At 40.2% G+C, this 24378-nt stretch overlaps 1 protein-coding gene across 3 annotated transcripts in view; it reads left to right on the top strand.

Moving 5' to 3' along the window:
- The window catches only part of Sik3 (SIK family kinase 3), a 181032-nt gene that overhangs the window by 37085 nt on the left and 119569 nt on the right, over nucleotides 1–24378 (top strand). Inside the window, exon 1 of one of the 3 annotated variants that reach the window (XM_070038537.1) lies at nucleotides 8565–9031. The exons of the other annotated variants lie outside the window; for them this stretch is intronic. The gene's annotated coding sequence lies outside the window, so the exon portion shown is untranslated. Of the gene's footprint in view, nucleotides 1–8564; nucleotides 9032–24378 lie in introns of those variants that run through there. 3 annotated transcript variants of the gene reach the window in all.

Here is a 24378-nt window from a genome sequence, read left to right as displayed (position 1 = left end):
GTGTGTGTGCGTGTGCGTGTGTGTGTGTGTGTGTGTGTGTGTGTGTGTGTGTGTGTGTGGTGGTAATGGAGATTGGATCTAGGACCTTGTGAATGGTAGGCTAGGGCTCTGCTACTGACCCTCATCCTAGAGTCTTGTGCTTTTTTATTATAAAGGAATATGAGGTCTTGGAAGGGAAAGCTTTGAAAATAAAATTTATCTTCCAAAGTGGATCTTTATATATTTTGGTGGGACTGTAAAGTGAGGTAGTAGTCACTTTAGAAAAGTTTGGCACGCCCTCAAGAAGTTAAACATAAGCCAGGTGCTAAAGGCCCCAGTTTGTAATCCTAGCTTTCAGGGAGGTAGAGCTAGAGAGGATTAGGTTTTGAGGCCAGTCTAGGAAAAAAATTGGTGAAATCCCAGCTCAGCCAATCATAGTCATGGTGGTTTATGCCTGTTACCCCAGCTACATGGGAGGCTGAGGTAGGACTCTGGTTCCATGCCAGCCTGGACAAAAATGTTTGAGACTTCATTTCAACAACAAAAAAAGGATGAGTGTGGAGGTGTATGCCTTTCATCCCATCTATAGCAGGAAATATAAATAGAAAGTTTGCTGTTTAGGCTGACTTGGGATAAAAGCAAGAGCCTATCCCAAAATAACCAGTGTGTAGAAGTCTGGAGGTGTGGCTTAGCTATAGAGCCCTTTCCTAGCCAGCCTGAAACCTTGAATTCAGAATCCAGTACTGTAAAAATAAAAAATAGAAAAAATAAAATAAAATAGAAAAATAAAAATAGAAAAGTTATGATATTATCCAGCCTTTCCATTCTTAGATGTGTACTCAAGATAGTGAAAGCATATTCACACAAAAACATGTACAGAAATGTTGATATTAGCATTATTCATAGTAGCTAAAAAGTGGAAAAGATGCACACATCCATCAGTTGAAGAATGGATCGGCAAAATGTTCTGCATCCATGCAATGGAATATTATTCAGCCACAAAGGAGCAGAGTACTATTATAATGCTGGCACAGAGGAACCCTGAAAACAGTGTGCTAAGTAACAGAGGCCAGCCATGGAAAGCCACATCATGTATAATTCCATCTGAATGAAATGGCCAGAATAGGCAAACCCATAGAGACAGAGAATAGATTAGTGGTTGCCAGGGCCTGGGAGGAAGGAGGGAGGGAAAAATCACTGCCAGTGGGAATAGGATTTCTCTTTGGGGTGGTGAAAATATTCTGGTGGTGATGGTTATATAATATTCTGACTGTACTAAAAGCTACCAAATTACAAACTTTTATAGTATGTGAATTAGATCTAAATATATGTTCCTCTCCTTTCCCCCTCCCCCTTTCCTTCTCCCTCTCCAAGTTGTAATGTGGTTCAGAACTGTTCACTTAGCATGATAAAATATGGGTGAAAGAATTCTTAAGGGGCTGGGAATGTGGCTTAGTGGTAGAGTGCTTGCCTAGCATGCATGAAGCCCTAGGTTTGATTCCTCAGTACTACATAAACAGAAAAAGCCAGAAGAGGTGCTGTGGCTTAAGTAGTAGAGCACTAGCCTTGAGCATGGGAGGTTCAGGGACAGTGCCCAGGCCCTGAGTTTAAACTCCAGGACCAGCAAAATAATAAAAATAAAAAAATAATTCTTAGGTTCTGAGTTCCAAGTGAGGCAAAGGCCTCGTGGGAGAAGAAAGTCACAGACTTCAGCCTGGTTATTACTCAGGGCCCTAGGACGCGGGTGGGCATGTAGTAGCAGACCAGGCAAGGATGGAATCCACATGTCTCATTACCCTTCTACAAAAGAAAATTAGATAAACAAACTTTGGAAAAGCTTTTTCGACTTTGTATACCTCCTTATAATTTATCCTCTAAAGCATTTATGGGATGATTGGCATCTACTCTATTTTTCGTAAATATTTATATTATTAAATAGTTGATTAAGTTCTAAAAATCTTCTAGATTGCAGGCAAATTTATTAACTCAGGAATGATAAAATAGTTTAAAGGAAGTAGGTTCGGACACTGTTAAGTGTATAGTAGGTTAAAATTCTATCATTCTATGTTGGATATGTTTCTCATAGAGTTGTGCTCTCTCCCCCCCCTCCCCAGATACACAGACACAGACAGACACAGACAGACAGACAGACAGACAGACAGACAGACAGACAGACAGACAGACACACACACACACACACACACACACACACACACGGAACCAATGGTCCCAACCACTGCACCTGAGTCACTAGGATTATAGTACCTGGCTAAGAGATTAATCTTTTTCTATGTAGCTATCAAAGTTTATAACATATTTGCATTATCTTCATCAGTTGTGTACTACTAACAGGTACAACAAAGTACTTTAAGTCAGACATAATTTATATTTCTTTATAGGAAAGTTGAACTAAAATTATGTTAAAATTAAACACTTTGAAATAAATGGAATATAAATGTAATTTATACATATTTTCTGGAAGAACAAGAATGCAGCATTTTATATGAAAAATAAATTTTTTTTTGTTGTTGGTTGTGAGGCTTGACTCAGGGCCTTGGCGCTGTCCCTGAGGTCTTTTTCTGTTTAAGGCTAACTCTCTACCACTTTGAGCCACAGTGCCACTTCTGGTTTTCTGGTGGTTAGTTGGAGATAAGAGTCTCACCAATTTCCCTGCCCCAGCTGACGTTGAACTGTGATCCTCAGATCTCAGCTTCCTGAGAAGCTAGGATTACAGGCATGAGCTACTAGCACCCAGCCAAGAAATGAATATTATTTATTATAGTTTTAAAATGGATGATAATGAGTATCAAATTGTTCAGTGTTGAGATTTCATTGCAATTAGTGATTAAAATTAGTGTCATAATAATTGTTTTTTAGAATTAGTCTTTGTTTTGGTCAGTTGTGGAGCCTGAACTCTGGGCCTGGGAACTGTCCCTGAGTTCTTCAGCTCAGAGCTAGTGCTCTGCCACTTGAGCCACAGCACCACTTCTTTTCTGCTTATGTGGTGCTGAGAAATTGAACCCAGGGCCTCTTGCGTGCAAGGCAAGCACTCTACCACTAAGCCACCTTCCCAGGCTCCCTCCCCGCCTTTTTTTTGCTGGTCCTGGGACTTAAACTCAGGGCTTGGGCTCTGTCCCAGACCCTCTCTGTGCTCAAGGCTATTGCTCTACCACTTGAGCCACACTGTCACTTCCAGCTTTTTCTAAGTAGTTTATTGGAGATAAGAGTCTCATAAACTTTCCTGCCTTGGCTGGCTTTGAACCACGATCCTCAGATTTCAGCCTCCTGAGTAGCTAGGACTACAGGTGTGAGCCACTGGTAGTCAACTGCCCTAAATCTCTTGATCCTCCTGCTTCTCCCACTCAGAGCTGGGATTACAGGCCCGTGCTTTCACACTTGGCTTTTAGAGGCTCATTTAATTTAATTTAATTTGTATATTTGACAGTACTAGTGTTTGAACTCAGAGCCTTGTGTTTGCTAGATAATTGTTCTACTACTTGAGCCATATATCCAGCTACATATGACCTATAAATGGGCACATTCTGATATTTTAAGTAAAAGTATAACTATTTTTTCTTTTTGCGTCGATTTAAACTTTTATTAAAGAATTGTAGGCATTGGCCTAAAAATATTCAAACTTGTTTTTGGATAAAGGCTTTCTGAATGGTATGGTATAAAGACTGTGAAGATGGAAAAGAAATGGCTTCTGCCCCAGTACCTTCTTAGTTTAATGATAAAGTGGGGATACTTATACATAGTTGGACCAGAATAAAGCCTTTACTGAGTCACGATATTTTGCTGCTTGGGCATTGTGCCTTCGTGTTGTGTCATGCTCCGTAAATGACCCTTGAATAGTGATTTGGCCCTTATGTGCCTGTTACCACACAGGCTATTGTGCAGAACAGAGAAGGATTGTATACTTTAGCAGACAGATGGATAGGAAAAGTGCCCATTGCACTTAACCGCTGATGAAAAGTAGGGCTTTTTCTCATTATCTGATTCCTATGTTCATAAAGAACAGAAACTGGGAGTCAGGAAACCCTAATTCTTGCTCTATCACAGGCTGGGTGACCTTGGCCAAAGGACTCAGCAGATCAAATGTTGTTTTCCTCATATAAGAAAAGCTGTCACTGGGGCTGGGGCCGTAGTTCAAATGATCAACACTTGCTTAGCATGCACATGGCCCAGCCTTCAATCTACAGTGCTGGAAAAAAAAATTAAATGGTATGATATTGTATCTCTCAAATTTGAAATCTAAATTTGATCAATTGAGTAGATACATTTTTCACAAATGATTATTACAGGTGTGATTAAAGTTTAGAAAACAGGTTCCAAAGTCATGGAGCATGCTACTTAATGTGATGTAGGACTAGCTTAGGGTTCATTATTTTTCTGATGATTTCAAAGGCGATTAAATCTGTTCATGGCTTGTTAAACATGTCATAGGTCTCACCACAGGGGAAAAGTGGACAGGGGTGGGGTGGTGGGGGCAAAGGAAGGAGCAAAGATGAGGGGAGGGAGGGAAAGAAGAAAGATGAGGAGAAGAGGGAAAATGGATTTCTTCTACTTCTTTGGATTTGGGAATTGGAACAAGTCTGCATCAAGATTAGTAACTGAGAATCATGATTAGCTTCATACTTGTGCCTTCCATGAAAGCCCCATTCTTTCAGTGTTCTAGTAGAATATTAAAATGGCTTTTGGATTACAGACAATTCCAGGCTTTGGTCTTTATAGGACAGAGACGGGAACTAATAGAGCAATTACTGTTGCTCTTGTCATAGACTGGGCCTCTTAGGTTCTTTATAGAGCTCAAGTGAAACTCCCTGGAACAGTTCCACCAGAATGGCTTTCCTGGGGGCTTATAAGACTTACATTCTGAAACTGATACTCTTGTAGTACAAGAATAACTACAAACCCATGTGGAATTAGGAGGCCAGAGAGGGGAGATGCCATCTGCAGCTCTCACTGTTCAGAGTACCTTGGCTGATGAACAGAGATTCCCCCCACCCCCAAATCAGGAAGCAGATATTTGGTTTTCTATTGACAAACTGTAACCAATTCTAGAATGGAAGACTTTGGAGGCTAAGAAGAATATTGAAGTGTACAGAGTTAGCATGGGTACTTTCTACAGTGACTGTTTTTTTAACCGGTGTGGAACTCCTTGTTTTGTTCTTGAACATTGTTAGGCAGTGTCTCACATGGAGACGGGTCTGATGTAGAGACATTATTGTCTATTTGGAGCATCAGTATTGGTAGTTTCACATACTTGCCTTCTTTATGTAGAAACTTGGATTGGACCCTAAAGTCATGCTCTGGTTGGTGGCTCTTTTGGGTATTGGGAATTAAACCCAAGGCCTTGAGAATATATTTTGCATGAACTCCACCATTGAGTGACACTCCAGCTAGGACCCTAAAGTTTCTTTTTTTTCATGTCATGGGGCTTGAACTCTGGGCATGGGTGTTGTCCCTGAGCTCTTTAGCTCAAGGCCAGTGCTGTGTCACTTGAGCCACAGTTCCACTTCCAGTTTTCTGAGTGGTTTATTGGAGATATGAGTCTCATGGACTTTCCTGCCTGGGCTGGCTTTGAACTGTGATCCTCAGATCTCAGCCTCCTGTGGAGCTAGGATTACAGGTGTGAGCCACTGGACCTGGCCACTGTCAAGTTTTGAGCCATATTTTTCTTTAGTACTTGATAAAAACATGGCATGAAGCCGGGCGCTGGTGGCTCACGCCTGTAATCCTAGCTACTCAGGAGGCTGAGATCTGAGGATCGCAGTTCAAAGCCAGCCCGGGCAGGAGAGACCGTGAGACTCCTATCTCCAATAAACCACCAGAAAACCGGAAGTGGCGCTGTAGCTCAAGTGGTAGAGCGCTCGCCTTGAGCTGAAGAGCTGAGGGACAGCGCTCAGGCCCAGAGTTCAAGCCCCACGACCGACAAAAAAAAAAAAAAAACATGGCATGAAGAGGTCTTCCATCTTTATAAACTGATCAGTCTTGGTGCTTTTTGATGGTAAGGAGGCAAACACTGTTCTGGCAGACATTGTTGTGTTTTGTATCATTAAATCTCAAACATTGTTTGGTATCATTAAATCTCTAAGTCAGCAGTTTACTTTTTGTTTAGTAGTGTGTCTTGGCTTGTCTGAATGAGTCATAATTAAAATTTAGTCACTGAGACTCACATCTTGTTTAAGCAGGACTTACAGTATAGAGATACTGTACTTTGCTGTATATAGAACTAGAATGGTACAGGTGTGCTGTCATTACTAAAACAAAATTATTTTTGTGCCAGTCCTGGGGCTTGAACTCAGGGCATAGATACTGTCCCTGAACCTTTTGTTCAGGGCTAATGCTCTACCACTTGAGCCACAGTACCACTTCTGACTTTTGGCTGGTTAATTGGAGATAAGAGTCTTATGGGCTTCCCTACCTGGCAAGCTTTGAACTGCAATCTCAGATCTCAGCCTCCCGAGTAGCTAGGATTACTACAGGAGTGAGCTGCCAGTCCCAGGCTTGAAATGGCCTTAAAAAAAAAAGTACTAAACTCATTTAGAAGATTTTTAATATTCATCTACTCCCTAAAGTTTAGAAAGTAAGATAAAAGTAAAAACAATATAATTTTAATTTTGTAATCCAATAATTCTTTGCCTGTACTTATTTTTTTCCATTGGTTATGTACAAATGTTGTGACTATTTCTTTTAAAGAAATTCAAGAAATAGAGTTAGTTTTTGGCATTCCTTTGTTCTTCATTGACAAAATCTTTGTCAGGATCATTGAAGTAGGGCCTGTGGCTTCTTACCACCTAAATAATCAATATTGCTAATGTTCACTGTAGTCTTCTGACATGACTTACTGAGCCAGAACTACAGTAAACTTCAAGTCAAGTCAATAATAATTAAGAACTTAGGTGCCAGGTCTTGTACTACATGTTGAGGTATAAAAGTGAATAAAACATTACTTATATTGTGTTTCATTTCACAGAAGATTTGAGGTGGCTGATAGAAAGTGAATGTAATAATATAAAATATAAAGTTCAGAACAGGAAATATGTCAATGAGATTTGGAGTCCAAGATGTGGCTGAAAGATTAGACATGAACTTTTTGGCTGAACATCTCAGGCTAATGTTCATCTGGGTAATGACTTGATATAAAGGTAGGCTTTGTTATGTTCAGGCTGTGTGTAAACAGCGGGATCGGGAAGACTTTAGATGTCTTCAGAGAAATTGTGCAATAATGTCATTTGCAATTAGTTTTGTGAATGATAGTGCTTTTCGTGTATAGTTGTTAATACACAGTTAAATATTCAACAGATTTCAGTATCTTTTTGGTGGGATTGGGATTGAACCTGGGGTTTCATGCATGCCAGGTCCCTAGCCATTTTATTTTCATTTTATTTGTGAGACTGGGTCTTTTCTTTCCTACCTTTGCTTGAGTTGGTCATCCTCCTGCCTCTGCCTATGCCTCTGGAGTAGCTAGATTACAGCTTGACTTCATACCCAGCTTGCCTTCAGTATTTAAAAAAAAATGTAGCTGGGCACCAGTGGCTCATACCTGTAATCCTAGCTACTCAGGAGGCTGAGATCTGAGGATCACAGTTCAAAGCCAACCCAGGCAGGAAAGTCCATGAGACTCTTAGATCCAGTTAACCAATAGAAAACCAGAAGTGGCACTGTGGCTTAAAGTGGTAAAATGCTAGCCTTGAGCGAAAAAGCTCAGGAACAGTGCCCAGGCTTTAAGTTCAAACCCCACAACCAACAACAACAAAAATGCATTTAAAACTAATGGAAAATTGTGATGTCTCTTCAGGCAAAGGATTAAACTTTCACTTTATTATTATATGCTAGTAGATTTTGATTTACATGATCAACTATAGATTAAAATTTTTATTGCTGTTGTAAAATTAATATACAGAGGGGTTACAGTTATATAATATAGATTTTAAAAAATTAATATTTTATTATCCTTTAAGTAGCAGTACAGGGGAGTTACCATTCAAGAAATCAGTTTGAATAAATATATCTCGATCCATGTCACCCCTAGGGAAGCAGAAGTTATTTGTAGTTTAGAAATTGCTTGTTCTATTTTCTTTCTCTGTAGTTGTCTTTTAATATTAAACCTGGACTATCTTTGGTCTTTGGAGTTGTTTCACGGTCCTATGGAGTTGGGTAGAATACTCTTTGTTGAATCAAAGACTACTGTATTTCTCAATCTTCATAGGTTAAAGAAACTGAGTAAACAATTTGGAATTTACATATGGAGATTGTTTTGGCAACTCCTGTGACCCTGTCTTACTTTTGAAAGGGGAAAAGGATTTACTGTTCTAACGGATATATAAACACAGCTTTCTGACAGTAGCTTTTGATTTTATTGGCTCAACAAATATCATTGTTGCACAATACATAATCTTCCACTATGGTAGTTAATGAGATACAAAACTGCATAATTATACCAACAGTTATTTTCCTTATAGAATTTGGCGGCTACTAAGTAAACAATTTTTGAAATTTATCTTAATTAGCTTAGTTATATGCTATCATTGACTGAGTCTTATATTTGTCTTCATGTTGCTATACTTCACATTCTTAGCTGAACAGAGAAAGATATTAATTATTTTAAGGCAAGGTTTTGTTTTACAGCATGTTAGTAGTTGGTTCTCCTTAGTTAGGAGATAGTTACTCATTCTCAGAGGAGAAACCAGCTCTGCAGTGCTTATTGAAAGCATTCAGGTAGTCAGTATGGAGAAAAAAAAGACCCTCCTGAAAGTGTTTTCATCCTCATCCATTTTGTTATCCTTATGTAGTGAGCATGCAAAGGTTCTTGGTTATGATACTAAGACTATGGAAGGGTCTCTGCTTTCCTCAAGACAAGGGTACTGATTTTGTAAAACAAGATGCCTGGAGATGTGCTGTGAGAAACTCTGGTCTCATAACTATTTGTATTCCCTCTCTAACTGTAATCCAGGTGTGTTAGTGAATTTCCTATTTCAGCAGATGGAATCTGAAGAGTGCCGAGGAGAACACACAGGACCTGTGTGAAGGGCTTCGCCCTCAGGAGGTGAGATGTGCTGTGCCCTCTGTTGGCAGGCTATGGGCTTTGTGGAAACGGCCCTTTGGTGGATGATCAGTGTCTGCTGTGGCTGCAAATGGAGGCATCGCAGTGCGTGTGCCTGTTCTTGTCCTGCATGCCAGTCATTAGCAGCAACACTGTCTCTGCTGAGAATGACAGCCCGCAGGCTCAAGAGGATAAGTTGAACAAAGCGCTGGGAGAAATAAAGAGAACAGGAGGATGTAGGAAGAAAGTGGGCCAGTATGAAAGGGAGAGTAGAGAATGGAAAATGATAAATTGGAAAGAAAAAATAAAAAAAAAAAACACGAAAAAAAACCGGTGAGGATAAACAGGCTCTGCCAGCCTCTTTTTTTGATTAGTGGAGGAAAATACTTTGTGAAATCCTTGGGCTGTGTTCCACACGGAAATCAGAAGTTAATTCTAGTTGCATTATCTTCCGAGAACAACCTGGAAAGTTTTGTCCAGTAGGAACCCAAGCCTGTGGCTCATACTTGTTGCTGCTTTGTTGCTTGATTATGAGAGTGACTTCCAGAATAGTCTGTGAGCTTCCCGTGGCAGTGTTCCTGAAGACAGATTACAGAGCTATAAGACACTGCCTCTTCATGGATTTTTACCTGCCTTCCCCCCTCCCCCCCCATATATTATTTAATCTACTCTTAGTTTAAGATGGGTTGGCCTGGAACTCATTGGGTACTCTTGGCTGGCTTCAAACTATTGATTCTCCCAAGTCCTTGGATTAATAGATGAATGTTACCACTCCTGGTTTGATTTTTTTTTTTTTTGCCAGTCCTGGGGCTTGAACTCAGGGCCTGGGTGCTGTCCCTGAGCTTATTTTGCTCAAGGCTAGCACTCTACCACTTGAGCCACAACACTACTTCTAGCCTTTTTTTGTTTATGTGGTACTGAGGAATCGAACCCAGGGCTTTCTGCATGCTAGGCAACTGCTCTGCTACTAAGCCACATTCCCAGCCCCGCTGATTTCCTAGTGTTCTATTTTGTCACTTCCATCTATGCATTCTCCAAGCATATTAATACTAGTTACATTAAAAATTCAACATTCTAGAGATCTAATGTACAAGGTAAAGACCGAGTTAACAATGTTGTATTTTATTCATGATTTCTACTAGGAGAGTAGATTTGTAGATGCTCTTCTCAAGAAGAGCAGGGTTGACAGTGGGCAGCTAGGTGCATGGTTGCTCACTTCTGCAATCCTAGCTATTTAGGAGCTCTCAATTTGAGGCCTTAAGGAAAAGGTAGTGAAACTTCACATCAACCAATCTCTAGTTGTGGCAGTATTTGTCTGTCATCCCAGCTACATGGGAGGCAAAGATCCAAGAATATCATGCATGATTTGAGGCCAGCCTGGGCCAAAATAAAAAACAGTTTATGAGACTCCCATCTCAACAAAAAAGACTGGGTATGTTGGTTGGGTGTGTGTGTCATCCTAGCCATTGTGGGAAGGAATCAAAGTCCAGGTAGACCCAAGGTAAGTGAAAGCTTGAGGCCTTGAGTTCAAGTCCTGATATCAGCACATGCACAGAAAAAATGAAATAAAAAAGCCTAAAGGTATGACTCAAGAGTGCACTTGTCTAGCAAGATCCCTATGGCCCTGAGTTCAAACCTCAGGACTACCAAAAAGTGGGGAGAGGATAGCTTTATGAGATGATTTGTTGATGTACTTGACTACTGTAGTCACTTCACTATGTAAGTATATCAGAACACTGATGTACTTAAAATATAATTTAAATATATATATATATATAATTAAAAGAGAAAAAGATATGACATGATTATGGTATTTATATCTGACATCTTTTTTGGATTTTTGGCTTCTTAACTGTCTGGCCCTTATCTTCCCTCCATTTCTAGATTTATCGACCACCATACTTTATAATACTTCTTCAATGGAGCTTCCTTTCTAGACTGTTCTATGATTCTGTTCCACTTTCAAATCATGGTCTAGCTCTGGTATATCTCTTCCATGAGACCTCCCTGATCTCTACCTAAAAGTAAAGTCTCAGCAGCATCATTTGGTGATGCCTAAGTATTAACAAGCTGAGGTATGGTTACATTTGCACAGGTCTAAGATTCAGAAGAGAAAATTAGGGAGTGCCAGATGTAGGAGCCCAAAGCCCCAGCACTAACATTTTTTCCTGTTGAGTCTGTTCTGAAGATGTGGAAGTTTTTTTTTTTATTTTTTGTTTTTGTTTTGCTTTATATATGTTTTTTATTGTAAAAATACTGTACAGAAGGGTTACAGTTACCCGAGTAAGGTAATGAGTACATTTTCTATAGAGCATTGTTAACTCCTCCTTTGCTTTTCCCCTACCATCCCTTCCCTCCCTACCTCCCCAACTCCTCCCTCCCCCAGATGCGGATGTAGTTGATGTTGATGCATTACTCTGCTTGGGACTGTGGGTGCTGAGCTTGTCTTTGCCATTCTCACCTTCCTCACCTCTGTGGGTCAGAAGAGCATTCAGAGACCTTATCAGCTATTAAATACTTTGAAAGAATTACAAAATGTGTGTGTGTGTGTGTGTGTGTGTGTGTGTGTGTGTGTGTGTGTGTGTGTGTGTGTGTGTGTGTGTGTGTGTGTGTGTGTGTGTTTTAAAGAAAAATACTGTTGTTTTTTTTGTTGGTCGTGGGGCTTAAACTTGGCCTGGGCTCTGTTCCTCAGTTCTTCAGCTCAAGGCTAACGCTCTACCATTTGAGCCACCGTGCCACTTCCAGCTTTTTCTGTTTATGTGGTGCTGAGGAATCAAACCCAGGGCCTCATGCATGCAAAAGCAAGAACTCTACCACTGAGCCACTTTCCCAGCCTCAAGAAGAATACTATCTTTAAACCAGTAACCTCAACTGAATTTTAATTGGAGAGCTGAAGACAGTCCATTTATGATGGCCAGTAAGAATTCTAGGTACATTAATATCTAGCCAGGTCATGAATTGAGTCATTTGTAGTGTTGGTTTTGAAACTTTTCTTGCCTTTGAGTTTTATGTTTGGGGTCTGAATACCCAGCTATTTTAATTTATTATGGAAGGTGTGTTTTGTTAATATGCCTTTTCTTTCTTTTTTATGGGGTTTTAACTCAGGGATTGGGCGCTGTCCCTAAGCTCCTTTGTTCTAGGCCAGTGGTCTACCACTTTGAGCCACAGCTGCACTTACAGTTTGCTGGTAGTTATTTGGAGATAAGAGTCTCAGAGCCTTTCCTGACCAGGCTGGCTTTGAACTGTGATTCTCAGGTCTCAGCCTCTTGAGTAGCTAGGATTACAGGCATGAGCCCCTGGTAGCTGGCTGCCTTTTCTTTTACGTCACCTTCTCAAGAGTCAAGAGTCTGCCCTTTAGCTGAAGATTCCTATAGTGCTGAAGTAGTTCTGATCAGAGATCCTGTATGAATGTGGGATGTTTGGAAGTGTCTTACCTCTGATTCACAGGGAAGAAATACAAAGTTCATAGCAGAGATGAAGGGAGAGTCAGGCAAATAATAAATCTTGTAATTCATTCTAGATTAAAGCCAGGAGCGATATGGCTATGAATTTTCACAGTTCATAGTCTGAAATTTCTGTCTTCTTTTTTTAATGGATGCTACTAGGATTTGAACTCAGGGCCTGGAGCTTGCTAGACAGGTGATCGACCATTCATGACCTTAGCTCCTTTTCATGTTTTTAGTTATTTTTTAGATAGGGACTCTGTTTTTTTTTTTTTTTTTTTTTTGCTTGGAGCTGGTATGGGACCTTGATTTTCTTATCTTTGTCCTCCTACTATCTGAGATTACAGGCATAAGCCACTGCACTCAGTCCTCTGACATTTTCTTTGAGTGTGTTTTGTTTTTTTGTTTTTGGTTGAGTGGGTTCAGAGGAGGCTGCGCAAACAGGAAGATTGTGTTTGGAAGATGGAAGGTTGTCTTTAGGCCAAGACCAGTCAGCATTGCTAAAAGTAGAGTCCCCACACAGGATATTTCTGCCTTAAAAAATATTGTCTGCTATGTAAACTCACATATCTGGTATAAATGATTCTGGATTAAAGGTTCTGCTTTGTTTTGATTTAGGATAAGACTGGTTCTTTGGTACCGGGGGAGGGGCTCAAGTGGTGGAGTTGTTGCCTAACTAGAGGCCCTACTTCAATCCTTTCTACAACAAAAAGAAAAAAACAAAAAACAGTTCTTTTCCCAAGAACACACAACAAAAAGAGACATCAGAAAACTTTTTAGATCTTCTGAAGTGGTATGATTTTAAGATTTCTTGTGGCATTTGGCATTTGAAAAACCATGTGAAAACAGGAAAGGTGTTTAGCATAGGAACAAACTTGTTTCTTGGCAAGGAAAACACCTCTGAATTCTTGGCTCTGTGGTGGTTCTGTTGGTTTTTGTGCATTTCTCCCCCCATCTTCTGCTAGATTGTCATCTTTTTTCCCTGCCTTGGGAGATGACTCTTTATCTGAGGCAATTACTGCACTTACACAGGAGGTAAATTCTAAGCCTTCATTTACAGCTGGTCCTAAGCTGAGTCATTGAAGTTTATTTTTCCCAGTTTTAGGACTGGATGTTTGCTTACTTCATTATTTGGGAGTGACAGGAACGGAATTGTTAGATATTTTTCTATCTTAAAATTTTTTTTCTATCTTATTCATATTTGCTGCTCTATGCTGGTAAAAGGAGTCAGATTCATCTCCTTTGCCTGGAGCCTTCTGAATGCAGTCGGGGCAGGGATGACTGGGTGGACAGGGTCCTGACCCAGTGTGAGCCAGTGCTCTTTCCAGAGACCTTCACCATTCCTGACCACCTGCTTAATTCAAGTTGCTTCTCAGCCTTAGTGAGGCATTCTCTGCCCAAGGTGATCATCTTCTCTTTGAAGTTGAAAAGCCTAATCTCTGAGTCATGTGGCCATTAATCTTGTTTTGCTTTGCATTATCTTGTGGTTGACTTACTGTTAATGTAAGCTGCTTGAGGGCAAGGGCTGTTGTTCACTCTTTCTACTGTGGTATTACGCAATGGTAGATAAATTATGAAACTTCTCAGAATTGGTTCGACTTTTCCTGAGTGTGCCTTGATAAAAACATTGGCATCTCTGAGAGATGCTGTTGTCTCGTATTTATAAACTGAGCTATTCAGGAAGCTGAGATCTATGGCTATTGTAGAAAGCTAGCCTGCGCAGACAGATCTGAGACACAGTGTGTGCATAGGCCTGTGCTTGTGCGGGCTTTTTCACTCAGTCACTTGAGCCACACCTCTACTTCTGGCTTTTTTCTAGTTCATTTAAGATAAATCTCTCAGGTTTTTCTGCCACTGGGTTGGCTTTGAACCTCAATCCTCAGACTAAGATCTAAGAGTAACTAGGATTTTAAGGCTCTGATACTCTTATCTCCATTTAACCAGCAAAAAGCCAAAACTGAAGGCATGGCTTAAGAGCTTTAGTCAGCAGAAATGCTGAGCCAGAGCATGAGGTACTACTGAGTCCCAGTACCAGCACACACACAAAAAAAGTCAACAAAACGTTGCTATCCTGTTGTCCCCACAATACTAAAATATAACCAAGATTTAAAGTAAAGACTGGAAATCACACGTCTCCCTAGATTAATACTTACCTTTCCTTTTTGGGAGAAGAGGAGAAGGAGAAATAACACTATCCTGAACTTAGGCTTAATATAAAAAATGGGAACAAATGACATACAGTAGTTGTTATATGACAAGTAAAATGTTAAGACCTTGCATATTAATAAATATTAAATAAAACATTCTAGTTTTGCTCTGTCTATTTTGTAGCTCTGTCTACTTTGTAACATTAGAAGTGAACCCAGGACTACCACTGAACTACATTCCTAGCTCCTTAGGGATTTTTTCCCCCCTTCTTGTTAATGAATTGAAATGGTCATTTTTGTTGGGAATTACCATACATATCTGTATTCCCAACACTTGGGACACTGAGGTAGGAGGATCAAGAGTTTGAGGCCAATCTGGGCTATATAGTGAGTTCCAGGCCAATCTTGAGTACATAGTGAGGCCTTGTCTCCATACAAACAACAGCAACAAAAAATCTTTTTCTTTCTTTCTTTCTTTTTTTTCTTGGCCAGTCCTGGGGCTTGAACTCAGGGCCTGGGCATTGTCCCTGAGCTTTTGCTCAAGCTAGCACTCTACCATTTGAGCCACAGTGCCACTTCTGGCTTTTTCTGCTTATGTAGTACTGAGTAATCACACCCAGGGCTTCTTGCATGCTAGACAAGCGCTGTACCACTAAGTCACATTCCTAGCCCTGGCCTTTTCTTTTTTTTTGTCGGTCATGGGGCCGGAACTCTGGACCTGGGCACTGTCCCTCAGCTCTTCAGCTGTAGACTAGCGCTCTACCACTTGAGCCTTGGCCCCACTTCTAGCTTTTTCTTCTTATGTGGTACTGAGGAATCGAACCCAGGGCCTCATGCATGCAAGGCAAGCACTCTATCACTGAGCCACCTCCCCAGTCCCAACTTTTTCTTATTTTATGTTTTTCTTTGTCCTTTTGGAAGCCATATTCTGCCAAGGGGTTCCCTTCCCTTCCTTCTCCTTCCCTTCCCCCCCCTCCCCTCCCCTCCCCTCTCTCTTTCTCTCTCACTAGTCCTGGGGCTTGAACTCCTCAGGGCCTGAACACTCTGAACACTCTCCCTGTGCTTCTTTTGCTTAAGGCTAGCACTCTACCACTTGAGCAACAGCACCACCTCTGGCCTTGTCTGTATGTGTGGTACTGAGGAATTGAACCCAGGGCTTCATGCATGCAAGGCAAGTACTGCACCACTAAGCCACATTCCCAGCTTCCCAAGAAGTCATTTAATATATTTTTCACACTGTTTTTGAATAGGGTCTCCGTCTCCTGAGTAGCCAGGATTACAGATATGACTCAGAGGATCTCAGCTAAATTATTTTTGAATTATAGCAAAATTCACATAACATTATTTAATTTCTATTTCTGTTTTTCAATTTTACGTGTTTTTCTTTGCTGTTTCTGTTGCCTCACCAAAAATAATTCTCTCGCAGCCAAGCTTCACATTTTTCTCAGTAGGATTCTCTCGTTACTCATTGTCTTTTTATTTGTTCCCTTTTATAGGACAGGAAACTGGGTCTCAAAGAATCTAAGGAACTTGTCAAGGTCATAGAGCCAGTATGTGTTTTAGTTCAAGGATCTACTAGATACAAAGCCCAGGATCGTATTGGTGACACTTTCCTGGCAATGCACATTTAACATATTACGCATCATCTTGTCTTAGGGTCATCATGTAAATATTTATTATATTGAGATGCACAGGGATTTTTTCTCATGAATTCAGTGAGCTGAACATTTTATTGCATTCTGTTTTGTAATATTCTTTCTTCCCCTATGCTGAGTGGCCCTTGCTGCAACTCTAACAGACTTTTTCCCTTCTGGTTCCCCTTTCTACTTTTTCTTCCTTTTATATTGCACATTAAATTTAATAGTGATTTTTATTAAAATTAAGATTTAACAAGATCCCAAGAGGCCCTTCTCTTCAACCATAATGCATTCAGAGATGTGAAGTACACCCTTTTCTCCACCTTTTTATTTGCTTTCTGTTTTTTATTTATATTCCAGCTAGAAACAAGATGAACTAGGGTAGAGCTAGGTATATGTGCGCGTGTGTGTCTGTGTATGTGTATTGGTACTAGGGCTTGAACACAGGGCCTGTATACTTTCCCTCAGCCTCCCACTGAAGACTAGTGTTCTACCACTTAAACCACAGCTATATTTCTGGCTTTTTAGTGGTTGATTGGATATAAGAGTTTCATGTGTTTCCCTGCCGGGGCTGGATAATTAGATCTCAGCCTCCTGAATAGCTAGGATTATAAGAGGGAGCACCTGAGGCCGAGAGAACTAGGTCCTTTATTACTATTACTGTTATATTTTTGTATTTGTGGGGATTAGGTTCACTATCTAATAAATCAGTGAGTAGAAGACTTTTGCAAGGAAGACCTGATATGTGCATGTATTTGGGGACAAGTATACACACCACCCCTCTCTGCTCACTGGATGGAAACTGGTCTGGTCATTTGAACTTCTCCACTCTGCAGAAAACCCCAAATAAGCAAAGAGATATATTGATGTTCAAGAATTAGAAAATTCAATATAGTAAAGATAATTATCCTCAAGTTGTTATATAAATTTAATGCCACTCCTATAAAAGTCCAACCTTGTTATTTATAGAAGGAGACAAGATTGTTATAAATTGTTATATGGAAATGCAAAGGAACTAGAATAGCTTAATACAAAAAAAGATATGAATAATCATTTTATCTTATTTATTGTGTGATGTTGGTGAAGGTTAGACTCATAGGCCAGCATTATAGAATAGAAAACTCAGAATAACACAGAGCTACATAGATATTACTAGTAGATTAGTAGCTCTCTCTTTCTGTGTCTCTGTCTCTATCTCAAATACAATAAAATTCACCCATCTAAAAGCAAAAATATTCAATGATCTTTTATTTTTTTGCCAGTAGTATTGGGGTTTAAACTCAAGGCCTTATGCTCAATAGGCAGATACTCTGTCCCTTGAGCCATACTTCCAACCCTTTTTGCTTTAATTTCTTACAAGTATTTGTCAATCTCAAATTCAATAAAAGACTAGAAAAATTAGCCTGCCATATCTTTGGGTTTTGCATCTGTGCATCCATTCAACTGTTGATTGAAAAAAAATTTAAGTATGACTGTTGGATATGTATAGATTTTTTTTCTTGTCATTCTCTAAGAAATACAGTGCAGCAACTATTTGGATAGTATTTACCTTCTGTTAGGTGTTCTAAGTAATGTAGAGCTGATTGAATGTCTGTGGACTGATGTGTGTTAGCAATATACACATACCATGCCAGTTTGTACAAGGGACTTGAGCATCTGTGAGTTTAGGTATGGGAGGGGTTGTCCTGGAAGTAGTCACCTGCAGATACCCATGAGGTGACTAGAATACATAAAGAGCTCTGGGAGTTGGAGATGTGGCTTAGTCGGTAGAGGAGTAGCCAGTGAGCAAATGCATCAGTTCCAGTCCTAATCTTTGACCTTAAACAAAAAAAGAACTTTGGGCTCTAGTAACAAAACCCAAATAAGCCAATTAGAAACTAGAAAAGACACAAGGAGACAGAGAAAGTGCAGACTTTGTGTAAGTGCAGAAATTTTCTATATCATAAGCCATTAGGGCATTATAGATTAAAATGATAATGAGTATACTCAAAATATTGAGTTTAATTGTAAAATAGATAAAAGTAATATATGAAGACCATTAAATTTAGTAAATGCAGAAAAGAAAGCTAAAGCTGAAACAAAAGCCATATTGTCATAATCTTAATTAATATCCATTAACATTTTGTTGAGTTTTATACCTTTTTAATCTGTGCATTTTTATTTTATACAGTTAGTTAAGTGAATATATAACATTATGTCCCACTCTTCAAAATATTCAACATCTTCTTTTGTGTGGGGTGGGGGGAGATGGGAAGGGATGGTAAGAGGAAACAAAGGAGGAGGCAACAATGTACTCATTACCTTGCTCATGTAATTGTAACCCCTCTGTATGGTATTTTCACAAAAAATATTCAACATCTTGTGTGTGTATCACTTAAAATTATCTATGAATATAACATTTTTTAAAACTTTAAAAAATTGTTATTAGAAAGGTGATGTACAGAAGGGTGAATATAATTTTTAAAGGGCTCATAATGTTCATTGCATAGTTATACTATAAAATTAAACCATTCTTCTTGTAGAATTAAAGCTTGGTCTTATTTCTTCTGCAGTTTGGACAATTGGGCAGTTTCAGACAAGCTTCACTCAGAACTAACCCCTGGCTCTCTGTTTTCTCTAACGAAACCAACTTTCCCGTCTTTGCTGACCATGCCCCACCGAGTGGAAAAGCCTGAATTCTAGGCCCTCACTCCCTTTTTCTTGGAATTTTACTCAGCGCTTCTTGTCAATAACTTCCAAAGGACCAGTATTTTTACTACCCTTTCTCATTGTCATAATTCAGTCCTCAAATGGACTACCCTCCTGCATTGGACCTTTTTTTTTTTTTTTTTGTCAGTTATGGGGCTTAAACTCTGGGCACGGCTGGAGACCTGGGTGCTGTCCCTGGGCTTTTCTGCTCAAGGCTAATGCACTACCATTTTGCGCCACTTCTGGTTTTCTGGTGGTTAATTGGAGATAAGAGTCTCATGGACTTTTCTGCCTGGTCTGGCTTTGAACCTCTATCCTTACATCTCAGCTTCCTGAGTAGCTAGGATTACAGGTATGAGCCACTGGCACCCAGCTGTATTGGAGTCTTATTAGTATGCATAGCTCTGGGTCCATATTCCTAGTTCAGTCCTGCTCACTGAAACTGGTTTTTCTTTTCAACTGATAAGTTCTAGTGTTTTCCTCAATCTCAATGTCTCACATCTCCTGTAAAATAAACTCATGTGTTCACCTTCCATGGTACCTGTGAGCTGATTTGTCAGTGTGACCTCTGCCTTTGCCAAGTATGGCTTTCAGGTATTTGACAGCAATGCCTTCCTCTAGTTGATATTTTTTCCCCTGGCCTTTATGGACTTGCTTTTGTTTTCCCTGACTAGCTTCCTCCCTCTCCCATGTACTTCCCAGATTTCTTCATGCCAATCACTAGCTTAACATTGTTACTTCCCATGGAGAGGAACTTCTTCAGGGAAAAGCTTCTCCCTCATGGCATGTCCTTTCCCCCACTCCCTGACCAATAGACTAGATTATAATGCACCTTCTCAAACACCTGAAGCAGGAGCTGTATCTACTTTTTATTTCCTTAGGAGTTGAAAATAGTATCTTACTAATATACAGTAGATGTCTAACAAACATGTCTTTTTAAGTAAGAAATAATCTGCAAATTTTAGTTATAATCATTATCAGTAATAACAAGTCTCCTGTCCATTCAGGCTATACATGTAATGTGCTGTCTCATTGAAGTAGGGGAATTACTTAAAACTAGGTAAACATAACCATCAATCCCCAGATTATGTTACCATTCATGCTGTAGTTTTGCTGCCTTGTTAACCGTACTGTTCTGCATTGTCTCATCACATGTTCAGACCTAGCAGATAGGTCATGGTGAGTCAGGTGTACAGAAAGGAGCCCAAAATTCTTACAGTTGGTGATGTACTCTTTCCGGGATGATGAAGCATGCAGAGTTCCATGTTATTTTCTAATGTGGTTTGACGTTTCTAACTGTTGTTGTGTACTCCTAGCCCGCCTTGTTTTCCACCTTTTCTCTGTAGGAATGTATAGTTAGCACCATGGTGACTAATGCGCTGTCAAGAAATGCTACTATAACCTTTAAGGCTGATGGGAGAGATTGAACATTTAAAGTGGTAGCTTTTCCACTGCATCTGGATGACTGAGTGTTCCCAGCAAATGAATCACATCATGAATATGCATGAGCTTAGAAACACAACTTTTTTTTTTGGTAAGAAATTCTTAGGTTCTGAAACAAACTTACATCTGTAGTATTTTCCAAGTTTTCTACAAGAAGAGGCTTTCCAGTGGTGTTAAGAATTCTTTGAATGTTTTTCCCCCTTCTTATCATTCACACATTTTTAATGACATTTTTGGCTTTAGTTTTTTCCATTCTTTTTTTTCATGTTCTGTGGTTGCTTGTTTCTGTTTGGGAGACGGTCTCATTGTGTAGCTCAGGTTGGCCTCAAACTCACAGTGCAGCACAGGCTAGCATCAAATTCTTGATCCTTCTGCCTCTTCCATATACGATGAGACATGGGATTTTGCTAAAGTGATTCTTTTTTGTTTCAGTCATGGGGCTTGAACTCTGGGCCTGGGTGCTGTCCCTCAGCTCTTCAGCTCAAGGTGAGCCACAGCACCACTTCTGGTTTTCTGGAGGTTAGTTGGAGATAAATCTCATGGACTTTCCTGCCCTGGCTGGCTTTGAACCTCAATCCTCAGGTCTCAGCCTCCTGAGTAGCTAGGATGACAGGTGTGAGCCACCAATGCCTGGCTTAAAGTGACTTTTTAATGAGTGACATGAGTGTAAAATTGGGGCACTGTTGACGGAGAGAATGAGAGATGAAGGAAGAGTGAAATGAGAGAATGAGAGGTAAAGTTGAGAATTGTATAGGATTGAAGTGCTTTATACATGTATATAAGAATAGAACAAAATAATAGCACAATGCAGCTCCTTCATACAATTAAAATACATGAACGAAGAAGACCAAAGCAGAGGTTTTTTTTTTATTAAGGAAATAAAGAAAAATGTCAGATGGGCTGGGAAGGTGGCTCAGTGGTAGAGTGCTTGCCTTGCATGCATGAGGTCCTGGGTTCGATTCCTCAGCACCACATAAACAAAAAGAAAAAAAGCCAGAAGTGGTGCTGTGGCTCAAGTGGTAGAGTGCTAGCCTTGAGCTGAAGAGCTGAGGGACAGTGCCCAGGCCCAGAGTTCAGGCCCCACGACTGGACCCCCCCCCAAAAAAAAAAAAAAAAGAAAAATGTCAGAAATGAATATGGACAGCTTTTATTATTTGCTGTGTGGTTCAGACTGGCCTCAAACATGGAAGCTGCCAGTCTCTGCCGCCTGAGTTTGGAATAACAGGTGTGTGTTACCATGCCTACTGATAGATAACCAGTTAGAAAACCTGATGTGTGTTACGGGCTTGGTGCACACCTGTTTTCCCAGCACTTGGGAAGCTGAGGCAGGAAGGTTCTAGTGAGGCTAGACAGTACACAGAGCAAGACCCTTCTCCAACAACAGTAATTAATTATTTAAATAAATATATATTAAAATGTGATATATAGTGTCTATTGATAATACGTGTGTGTGTGTGTGTGTGTGTGTGTGTGTGTGTGTGTGTGTGTGTGTGTGTGTGTGTGTGTGTGTGTGTGTGTGTGTGTGTGTGTGTGTGTGTGTGTGTGTGTGTGTTCTGGGGCTTGAACCTCCAGGCCTGGGTGCTGTCTCTGAGCTTTTATGCTCAAGGCTAGCGTACTACCACTTTAGCCACAACTCCATTTCTGGCTTCTTGGTGGTTTATTGAAAATAAGAGTCTTGCAGACTTTCTAGCCGGGGCTGGTTTTGAACTATGATCCTCATATCTCAGCCTCCTGAGTAGCTAGGATTACAGCTATGAGCCACCAGTCCCTGAAAATAATACACTTAAAAAAAATAATCATGCATTAATTGTATGGAGGGGGGCGTTCTTTGTGACATATCTATACATGCATACGATGTATCCCAATCAAACTCACCAGGTAAAACGTACTTTTTAAGAAGACTGTTACTAAAAATGACTTTGGAGTTGCACTGGAGTTAGTGTAAGAACTGAATCTGTTGTTGTATTTTAACCTCAGTTAGTTGTTTTCTATGGTCTACCAATATTAAAACTGCTGTTTCTACCTAGGAGTTCTTTTTGTTCCAGAGTAAACTTTCTTTCCTGGGTTGTTTTTTTTTTAACTCTCAAAACAGATTCATATGTATATTTATTTCTGCTTATGTTTGTTTCTAGACAGAGCAGACCTGCTTGGCTAAACTATCATTTTGTCTACTCTCAGAAGATGGTAGCAGTTTCCTTGTATATTAGTTATTTACAACTGTGTCATTTTGCATTTTCTGGCCTTCAGCTATCTGACAAGCAGCTCACTGATGACTGAGAGACGCATTAGACCACGAGGCCATATATGAAACTGCAATTCATTTCTTCTCTTCATCTGCCTAAGAGGAGCTATCACATGATGACGCTGAAGATGCCTTTAACACAAGGCAGTTTGTTTTGTTTAAGATGATGTATGAGGCAGCTCTAGTTGATGGATGTGGTTTACATGCTAGTGTCCACACTGCCCCAGGCCCTTCTTTCTCCCCAGAGCCTGCTGGGAAAGCCCCTCGGGTATTTAACGCCTGAAGAATTAATTAGTGCTCAGAAGTGGAAATGTAAACCACAGGAAAAAAGAACAACGTGGGCCTTACCCTTGCTGCTTCCTAATTCAAAGGTTTGGCAATTAAAAAGTGCTTTGGAGGGGCTGGGAAGGTGGCTCAGTGGCAGAATGCTTGCCTTGCATGCACTGAGGTCCTGGGTTCGATTCCTCAGCACCACATAAGCAGAAAAAGCCAGAAGTGGTGCTATCGCTTAAGCTAGCCTTGAGCTGAAGAGCTGAGGGATGGTGCCCAGGCCCAGAGTTCAGGCCCCATGACCAACAAAAAAAAAGTGCCTTGGACTCTTACATTTTAAAGTAAAATTTACAAACCATGAAATGCCTAGCATACAGTTAAGAGTTTTGATGAGTCATTAAAACTACTATCTTAATCATCTTAATCAAGATAGAGAAAGTCTCAGTCATTCAGATAGTTCACTTGGACCTCTTTTCAGTCAGTCTCCAATTCAGTTACTTGTCTGATAAAATGACCAGACCTTTGTTTCTATAGCAACTGATAGTTTAGTATAAAGGAAAACTTACTTTGAAAGAATTCTTTCTTGGTTGGCAGGTCTGAGGTTGTAAGCAAAGAGTGTTCTAAGCTAGTTCTAGACTAATTAATGGGATTTTTGAATAATGATTAACAAAGACATTGAGAAGTAAACTAGCCTTAAGGGCTGTAAGTCAAGTCCTGGTTCTATCCTCACATCCTCACATCATAACACAACGCAACACAATCCTGATGTATGAAATTGAGAATGAATGGCTTTCTATAAAAGCAGGGGTGGGGTGGGATGGGGGAGGGGGAGGGTGTGTGAAGGGGGTGGGGAATGTGACTTAGTGGTAGAGCGCTTGCCTGCACATGCATGAAGCCCTGGGTTAGATTCCTCAGTAACACATAAACAGAAAAAGTGGCACAGTGGCTCAAGTGGTAGAATGCTAGCCTTGAGCAAAAGAAACTCAGGGACGGTGTCCAGGCCCTGAGTTCAAGCCCCAAGACTGGTTAAAAAAGAAAAAGTAGAGCTAAAAATACACATTTTTTAGTAGTCTATCTACCAAGTACACATCAGAGACCATTGTACTAGTCAGGTCTTCACTTTTTTTGTGTCCCCAGAATATTCGTAAAACTCATTCACGTCACCATGCTGCTGTGGAGTTCTGTCCATGTGCTTTGACCCTAGTGATTGAGCAAATTTGTACTTGTTGGCTGACCTTTGATAAGCGCCTCTCTGACGGACTCGTGATTCCATTTCCCTTTTGCCCAAATAGTTCTGAAGGCTACTTCTTTTCTACCACACATGACATAGGCTTTCTCCTAAAGGATGTGTGCTTTTTCCAACTTGGCTGTTTTACTGTACTTTTATTTATTTATTTTTGACAAATGAATATATAGTTTCATCTGGCTCATTAGTCAACTCCCTGGTTTCGGGGGAGGTTATTTCTTCTTGTGTGTGTTT

Source organism: Dipodomys merriami, unplaced genomic scaffold, assembly GCF_024711535.1.
Source record: "Dipodomys merriami isolate MVZ:Mamm:240054 unplaced genomic scaffold, mDipMer1.0.p SCAF_29, whole genome shotgun sequence".
Lineage (NCBI taxonomy): Eukaryota > Metazoa > Chordata > Mammalia > Rodentia > Heteromyidae > Dipodomys > Dipodomys merriami.
Note: the sequence above shows the minus strand (reverse complement) of the source record. Positions and strands in the feature narration are given on the sequence as shown.